This window comes from Fukomys damarensis, unplaced genomic scaffold, assembly GCF_012274545.1.
Source record: "Fukomys damarensis isolate Sample0158 unplaced genomic scaffold, DMR_v1.0_HiC HiC_scaffold_23, whole genome shotgun sequence".
NCBI classification, from domain to species: Eukaryota; Metazoa; Chordata; class Mammalia; order Rodentia; family Bathyergidae; genus Fukomys; species Fukomys damarensis.
This window is the reverse complement of record NW_022900935.1, coordinates 50,155,128-50,163,893: the sequence shown is the minus strand read 5'-3', so window position 1 is coordinate 50,163,893 and position 8,766 is coordinate 50,155,128. Positions and strand designations below refer to the sequence as shown.

Below are 8,766 nucleotides of genomic sequence, written 5' to 3'. Positions count from 1 at the left end.
GAGGTTTTTTTTTTTTTTTTTTTTTTTTTTTGTACTGGGGATTGAACTCAGGAACTTGTTGTGAGGCAGATGACAGAACCACTGAGCTAAATCCCTGGCCCAGAATCTTTTTTCCCTCCTAGCTGGTGGTGCAAGCCTATAATTCTAGCACTTGGGAAGCTGAGGCAGGAGGATTGCTGCGAGTTCAAGACCAGCCTGAACTACACAGTGAGACCCTGTCTCAAAAAAAAAAAAAGAATCTTTCCCCCCTTGCAGTACTGGGGATTGAACCTAGGTTTTATGCATATTAGGCAAACACTGTACCACTCCTCAACCATAAAGTAGCTATATTAAAACAAGTATTTAACCCTTAAATAGCATTAAATATCATAAATTTCTAGTATAAAATAGCTATTTCCTCTTGAATTAATAGTTTATAAGTTGATATGCCAGCTCCCACAATTTAAGTTAGCATTAACTCTATTTTGGAATTTTGTTTTTCAATATTTTTGTTATTTCTTGAATTCTAGAAAGCAACCAGCTATTTTCTGTAATATTAGTCTTGGCTCCAGGAGTGAAAATACTGGCAAAGCTTTGGGAAGCCCTGAATGATGTTATCTTCTTGGAGCAGGACCTCACCCACTCTTTCTTCTGTCCTGTCTAAAGTCTGCAAGATCACACACCCACATGCAAAGGGTGTGATTAAAACTATCCCCAAACAAGGTAATAGATTCTTTATATCTAGGGTTTCTTCCTTAGGGAGGAAGAAGGGAAGTTTGTCTCCAAAAAGTGAATGCGAAGGCTGGAATTTAGCTCAGTGATTCCGCAGCCTGCTTTGCAAGTGCAAGATCCAGAGTACTGGAAAAAAAAAAAAAAAAAAAAAAAGAATGTGAATGAAAATGGAGCTTTCAGAAATGGGAAAGGAACCATGAGTTGAAAGGTCTAGAGAGGGATAAGGGGTAGGGGATGAAAAGTAAAAAAAAGATGTGTAATGTACATGTTCCAACTCCCCATGGTAAGTATGATCGTTGTGTACTGCAAACATGTACTTGTAAAAGAATGTTTTAAAAGTTGAACATGAGCTGGGTGTGGTAGTGCACACCTGTAATCGCAGTACTCTGGGAGGCTGAGGCAGGAGGATCGAAAGTTGGAGCCTAGCCTGCGCAACTCAGTGACTTAGAGAGACTGTCTCAAAATTTAAAAAGGGAGTAGGAGTGGGAATGTAGCTCAGTTTGAGGGCCCTAGGTTCAATTTACAGTGCCACACAGACAAAAAAAAAATTGAATTCAAATTGTATAGATATTTGTGAGTATGCATGTATGTGAGATCTTTGTTCATCTGGCTTTTAAATAGCCCGCAGCCAAGTCAGGCTAAAGAAGAGCTTAACTTGGAAATCTCTCATACTTTCACCTAAGTAGTTCTGAAACAAAATTTGATGATGGAAGGAGCAGTTCCTAGTAAGGGATGAACTTGAAGCATAGACGACGAGACCAGAGAGCAAACTTTCTCCTTGCCACACATTCCAGGTTATCTCTGTGCCCCCAGATTCTCCTTCCTCACTACTAGCCCTCCCCTCTCACATCCTTCAGATCTTTGTAGGGAGAGCACGAGGTAAACTTGTCCTCTTAGTCAGGTATTCTGGGCACAGGATGTTTTCTCCTTCCTGGTTTTCTTAGTTTCTTTCTTTCTTTTTTTTTTTTTTGTACTGGGATTCAACTCCCTTGTTGCAAAGCGGGCATGCCGCATCACCACTGAGCTAAATCCCCGGCCCTCTTAGTTTCTTTTGACCAATGCACTTTCCACAGGGCTTCACTTTATTTTTCTTGGGTTTATCTCTTATTCTTCCTTCTCTGCTTTCTTGCTTCTTCTACTTCTTACTTCGTTATTCTAAATTAATCTATTGTTGGGGCATGGTGGCGCATGCCTGTAATCCTAGCTTTTGAGATTCTGAGGCAGGAGTGTCACAGCAAGTTCGCTGCCAGCTTGGGCTATATGGTGAGTTCAAGGCCAGCATGAATTATGTAGCAAGACTCTATCTCAAAAAACCCAAAATAATAATAATAATTTCTTGGCTGCTGCTGGCTTTTCTGTTGGGTTGGCTGCCCTGTTAGGTCGGCTGCCCTCCCAGCCCTGAGTAGTCAGTGGGTCCTGCCCTTGCCTGGAGTGACTTGGGAACTCAGCTTGCCCTTCCAGCCCCTAGGTCCAGCTATCAACTGTAGTAGTCTCTGCCCAGTCCAGAGCATACATCTGTTGCTGCTGATCACCAGCTCCCTTTTCTCATGAACCTGACTTGTGTCTTATGATGGTGAACCTGGTTGGCAGATGTGTGGTTCTGTTTTATATTCCTTTTCTGGTTTTGCCAGAGGCGAGGTGATAAAGACAGAAGATTTGCTTTTTGGAAGACCATTTTTCCAGGGTAGTTCCAATATAAAACAAGACTAGCAGGCCGGGGATTTAGCTCAGTGGTTCGGCCACCTGCCTTGTAATCTCAAGGTCCTGAGTTGAATCTCCGATACCAAAACCAAACCAAACCAAACCAAAACAAAACAAAAAACCCATAGCTAGTAACAGTCATGGTCATGGCAGATCAACCTTGTCAGCAGAATTTGTGTGTGTGTGTGTGTGTGTGTGTGTGTGTGTGTGTGTGTGCTCTTGATGCTGGGAATTGAAGCCAGGGCCTTGTGCATGCTGTGCAAGTGCTGCCCCACAGCTGTGACCCCAGCTCCAGAAATTTAAATTACAGTTAAAGATGATCATCTTCTGCCTTGGGCCATTTAAGTTGCTTTTCCTTGCTGTTTTCTCCCTCAGTGCTCTAGGGAGTCAGAGATCTGACTCTTAAAGGATTTTGGAGGAAAGGCTCTTTCACTTACTGCTTTAGACAGCTTCTTGGCCTGGTCACAGCACACACCTTCCTGTAAAGGTGGGCAAGTGATCTGGGAGGCTCTGCTTTGAAACTGGATCTCTTCATTGATGGAGCCATCTCATGAGCTGGTCAAGTAAGCTGTTGGTAATTACAGAAAACCTACCATGAAATACATCTAAAATTAATGAAGAATTAGTACTGTGGATGTTAAATACAGAGAGAGCTGGGCTTGGCCCTCAGTAGTCTGAATGTAAGATGATTTCTTGCTGCAGTCTTTGTGCCTTTGGCTGACCTTGCTTTGCTCTCTGTTTTGCCTAAGGGTGTCTTTCCTCTTGTCCAGTTGGTTTACATTCCTGTGACACAGACCTTTTTAATGAGAAGCTACCAAATATGCAGCATATTCCAAAGTCAAATGTTAACTATTATCCATTCCATAAGCCCAGAAGAGTAAAAGGTCCAATGTTTTTGTTGTGGTGGTGGTGGTGATGGTTTTCCTGTTGTTTTGTTTTGTGACAGGGTCTCAGGTTGCCCTTGAACTCAGTATATAGCCCAGGATGGCCTCTGGGATTATAGGTGTGCTTCACCACACCCAGCCTGTTTTATGTAAGAGATAGGATCTCCTTGGGTTGTCCAGGCTGACCTCCCAACTCCTGCCTGGGCTCAAGCAAACCTGTCTCTGCTTCCCGAGTAGCTGGGACTAGAGGCCTGTACCAACATGCCCAACTGGTCCTGTACATTTAAAAGAAAATGTGGAAACACAAAACTTGGCAGTGAAAAACAACTATATGACTTTAACACTTCTGCTTTTCTTAGATTTTGTTTTGTTTTGTTTTAAAAGGGGCATTGTCGGGCTAGGGATTTAGCTCAGGGGTGCCACTGCCTGCCTCCCAAGCACAAGGTCCTGAGTTCAATCCCCAGTACCCAAAAAAGGCACCGGGGGTGGGGGCATTGTCAATACTTCATTTTTATGTATGTCAGTGTTTGAAGATCTCTAAATCAGCATTCATATATGCTGTGATAAACGATTAAGGTATTTTGAGACTAAAATTGTTACTGCTTTCGTCACATGTACTTTATAGGCGTACCATGGCTTGATTTAATAGGAAGGGTCTTGCTCTATAGGTGCTTTTATGTGACTTAAAAAGGAACTAAGTAATCTGTATAAATAGATTTCATTTAAGAGAATGAGTTTCAGACAGCTTTCAATAGTACACTTTCCCAAGATAGAATTGTCAAATTATAGCAAATAGAATTAGAAATTATTTTGCAATTTTCTCAGCAGATTGTAATTTCTCCTTCTGTACATCAGTCATTCTGGAAATAATAGTGTAAACGTGGCTTTTTCTAAAACCCAATTATTTTCTAAGTAGAACAGTACCTTTTGATTTAGAAGAAATGTTGGAGGAAGATTGTCATCTAGGAGAACAAGCAGAAAGCAGTCATTTTTCAGCTTTATTTAATGTGCCTTTGACCACATTTGTGAAGAAAGATTCAAAATTGCCATATGTGTGAAAAAAATATTGGTAACTGGGAGGATTTGGAAGGAAAGTGAGATTTTCAGAGTAACCAGATCACCTTCTCCCATGGCTCATTGAAACAGAGGATGTGTGATCACAACAGGCCAGCAGCCGGAATGGGTAGAAGTAGAGAATTCCTGTAATTTGTATGATATTTAAATTTTCACATATAAAAAAGCATATACTGAATAAGAATTTGTCAAAATGAAAGTAACACATTTTTTAAAAAATGAAGGGGATATACATGTATATTCTATAGGATATTTAAAAATTTTTAAATATCTGGCATTTAGTTTGTTGAAGGGGCCAGAAAACAGTGGGAACAGTGACCAAAGGGTTACATTTTTTTATGTAGAAACATCCCGTGGGAGAAGAAAATTTGCCTAGAAGGAAAGTTTCTCTGGAAATGTCCTGCATTTTGAATGATATCCTTGAAGCATCGAAGACTTGACATTAATTTTGATCTTTCTTGAGAAGCTTGGTAAAGGAATGTATTCCTAAGACTTCTTAGGAAACGCCAAAGCCTACAGTAGAAAATGTTACAATCTATGAATATACATTCAAGAATCAAAATCCTAAGTGAAGAACTTACCAACTTTCTGTCTTGGTTTCAGAGGCTAAAGTCATGAGGTCTGTCAGGTTGTGCTGGGTGCTCAGAAATATGAGAGATTCACACAACAGGATTATTACTTTGGTTTCTTAGTGTTATTCCTAGGAAAGTTTCTGACCCACTTGGGCAGGTGGAAGAACCACTGAGCTAAATCCCCAGCCCTAAATTGCTTTTTTTATGTTAGTTATGGAGGAAGCATTGCATGCTTGTGCTGTGTGTAACACAATTTCAAAATAAAGTGCATGTTCCTATGAAAGTGTGTTGTGAAAACCACACATATTAGATCTGTGTCCTGCTTTGTAGTCTTTTGCCATGGGCTGGGAGCAGAGTGATTGCGGCACAAAGCCAGGCCTTGTGCCACAGATCTGAAGCCCAGAGTCCTTGTGGCAGCAGCTCTTTGATTTAGGGGATATCCTATGGAGGAGGCTTTATTTTTCTGGTAAAAATCTAAGAAGTCACTACCACACAGGACTATTCCACCCTTTTCCAGAAAGATACCCCCCGCTCCAGACAGGATCTCACTGTGTAGCCCAGGCTGGCCTTAAATTCATGGGGGTCCTCCTACCTAGGCCCCCCAAGTGCCAGGGTCACAGGCTGCACCACCTTTTCTGGCCCAGGATCCTTTTCTTTGATATAACTGGATTGGAATTTCAATTTCCTAAAGAAATATATTTTCCCAAGAGAAATAACATTCCACAGTGGCTCGATACTGTTTCTGCAGTTTTCAGTTGGAAGGGCTGTGCTCCTGAAGAGACCATTGAGTAGATTTGGGGTTTTAAGTTACATTTCACTTTCTCATAGGTACCGTGCCATGTTATATTCAGGAATATATTATACCTGATGCCTACTTTTGAAAATATATTCAATTATTAATGCTATGTTTATTTTTTACACTACTTGGAATTTTTAAGAAAACCTCTCTTTTAAAAGAGGCAAGTAGTCAGAAAGGTCTTTCTGAGGAGATCTTCTTAACTTGAATCGTGTTACTTTTACTGCAACACATTTTGGGAGTAACTGGGGGGGGTGCATGATGGAATTTTGTGAGCTTCTTTGCAGAGATTTTGACAGGTTTATTTGAAGGACCTTTTTAGGAATCAGGACTCTGGTGTCAGTTTCCTTGTGAAAGTGATCCATCCATTTCTTGCTTTCTTTTTCTTTCTTTCTTTCTTTCTTTCTTTTTTTCTTATTGTCAGTTTTCCTGCAACACGAACAGGAGGAGAGATGAGGACTGTGGCTTCTTGGCCCTGCTTCAAAGCAGAATTGAACATCTTCCTACTCGGGCTGGCCTCTGAGCCTGGCCATTGACCTTCCACTGCCTGATACTCTGTGTGTACCCGTAACAGTCACTCCATGAGGTCTGACACCTGAATGCTTCCCTGGAATGGCCACAGCCTCCACAGGCTAGCAGACCTAGGTTTGCCCTGAACCCCCAAACAGGCTGTGGGTGTATAGGTCGAGGGATTGCAGCTGTTGGCCTGGGGCTGCTTTTCTTCTGAATGTCATTTTAAAGATGTTGCTCTTGCCATTCAAAGCATTTTTTCACACATTTGACCCCCGTTAATCAGCCCTGCAGTTATTCCCAGGGCACATTAGTAACCAGTATTTGTATGGGAATGGAATTGACAAGTCTGTAGGCATGTGTCATCTGTAATCCCCACAGCACTCTTATTTTTATTGTCGCCTTGCTTGCCCTTTTGCAGACCGGAAAACTGACCCTAAACCTTGCAAGGAGGGAAGGGGACTAGCCATCCAGTGAAGAGCCTGCTGTGTGGGGTGTGTAGGACTCCTTTCACTCCCACACAGATGCTGTGAGGTAGACTTTATTTTTCCCATTTGCTGATGAAAACTTGAAGCTCAGGAAGATCATGTAAGTTGCCTGTGGTTACACCGCTGGGGAGGGGCGCAGCTGAAATTTGTACGAGATCTCCGTTAGAAATGTTGCCCATTCTGCTGTACCAGGCAGCTGTCTGACCTACCTGAGGTCACATGGCCTTTGCTCCCTTCCTCCCTTTGTGATTCCCACCTCCAATCTCCTCTTCAGTGCCACCTGCGTAACCTTGCCCACTCTCTGAGCTGAAGCAGGATGTGGTGGGCTGGGCCATGGGTGGCGGGCAGTGCCAAATTGACTACTCTGATCTCAGATACCTGGGGGTTAATGGGCTTTGACAAAGAGCAACACGCCCATTGGCAACCCACGTCTGCACATATAAAAGACTCTGGAGAAGGGCCGCGGTCTACTTCACTCCAGCACATCTGGCGTTTGTTCATTTTTAAACATTGTATGATTCATGTACCAACGAGTTCATGTCTCTCCCCCTCGTTTATCATGATTTCATTTGCACCTTCCTCCATTTCTGTGTGGCACACACATTTGCCACCTGTAAGACTGTGGTAATATTTCCTGACCACTCAGAGAATCTCTCATTTGATAATTTAATGTTTGTGGCCTGATGAAGAATATACTTATAGCATTATTTCTGGAGGAAACTAACTTGTGAATTTGGCTTAAAAATAAGTTGTTTTTGAAAAATTGTTAGGAGTAGTCTGTTTACCATTGCTTCAGTGAATTTGGTTGGAAACCTGCCATAGGCATTTGTTAGAAAACAAACATTTGCTGCTTCCAGATTTGAGTTTGCATTTTGATCTAAATTCTATAAGCGATTATACCTAAAACTTACAGAGATTTTAGGAGATGATCATATGTCAAATCAGGTGAAACCTTTTTTAATTTATTTTTTCTTCTAGTACTGAGGATTGAACCTAGGGTCTTGTCGCTGAGCTGCATACCAGCCTTTTTATTTATTTATTTTTTTTACTTTTTTCTTCCCAGCCTTTTAAATTTTTTTTTTTTTTATTTTCAGAAAGAAGCTCACTAAGTTGCCCAGGCTGATCTTGAACTTGTGATTTTCTTGTCTCAGCCTTCCAGAGTGCTCAAATTACAGGTATGCACTACATGTCCAGTTTAGGTGAAACTCTTAATCTGAAGCAGCTGGTTTGGTGGCGCACTCCTGTAATCCGAGCACTTAGGAGGCCCAGGCAGGAGGATCACTGTGAGTTTGAGGCCAGCCTAGGCTCCATAGTGAGTTCAAGGCCAACCTGAATTACATAGCTAGACCTTGTCACACACACACACACACACACACACACACAAAAGCTGAAGCAGAGAGCCCTGAATGGATAAGAATAGGCCTTTAAAAATTAAGGCTGCCAGGGCCGGGGATTTAGCTCAGTGGTTCTGCCACCTGCCTTGCAAGCGCAAGGTCCTGAGTTTGATCTCTGGTACCAAAAAATAAAAATTAAAAATAAATAAAAATAAAAATTAAGATTATCTTGGCTAAGAATGTAACTACTAAATGCATGTAATAATAAATTTTGTTTTATTTGGTTTGTTTTGTTTTTTTGAGATAGGGTCTTGCTATGTAGTTCAGACTGGCCTTTGAATTCTCTATGTAGTCCAGGCTGGACTCATACTTGCCCGAGATACTCTTGCCTCAGCCTCCCACTTCAACCTCCCAAGTGCTGGAATTTCATGAGTGTGCTACCATGCCGAGCTAAAAAAAACTTTTAAATAAACATCCCAATATGTGACCTCCAGCATAGAAGACTGGCCCCCTGGGAAGTGGCAGCTTGCTGTTCTTAGTCTTGGGCGTAGACTGGTGAGAGGAGTGCCTCCATTTATTTGATTTTCATGTTTGTGCTTACTGGTTACAGGCCTTAAGCAGATTACTCAACTTCTGGTCTCAGTTTCCTTATCTAATACATGAAAGCATGATTTCTACCTCCTAGGGCCACATAGA

The 8,766-nt window shown here is 41.8% G+C and overlaps 1 long non-coding RNA gene across 2 annotated transcripts in view; it reads left to right on the top strand.

Annotated features, from left to right (window-relative positions):
* LOC104857075 overlaps positions 1 to 7,866 on the top strand; it is a 23,393-nt gene extending 15,527 nt beyond the window's left edge. For both annotated transcript variants that reach the window (XR_778778.1, XR_778777.2), the window contains 2 exons: positions 6,670 to 6,836; positions 7,831 to 7,866. This is a non-coding gene — a long non-coding RNA (uncharacterized LOC104857075). The remainder of the gene's footprint in view (positions 1 to 6,669; positions 6,837 to 7,830) is intronic.
* Positions 7,867 to 8,766: the final 900 nt, after the last annotated feature.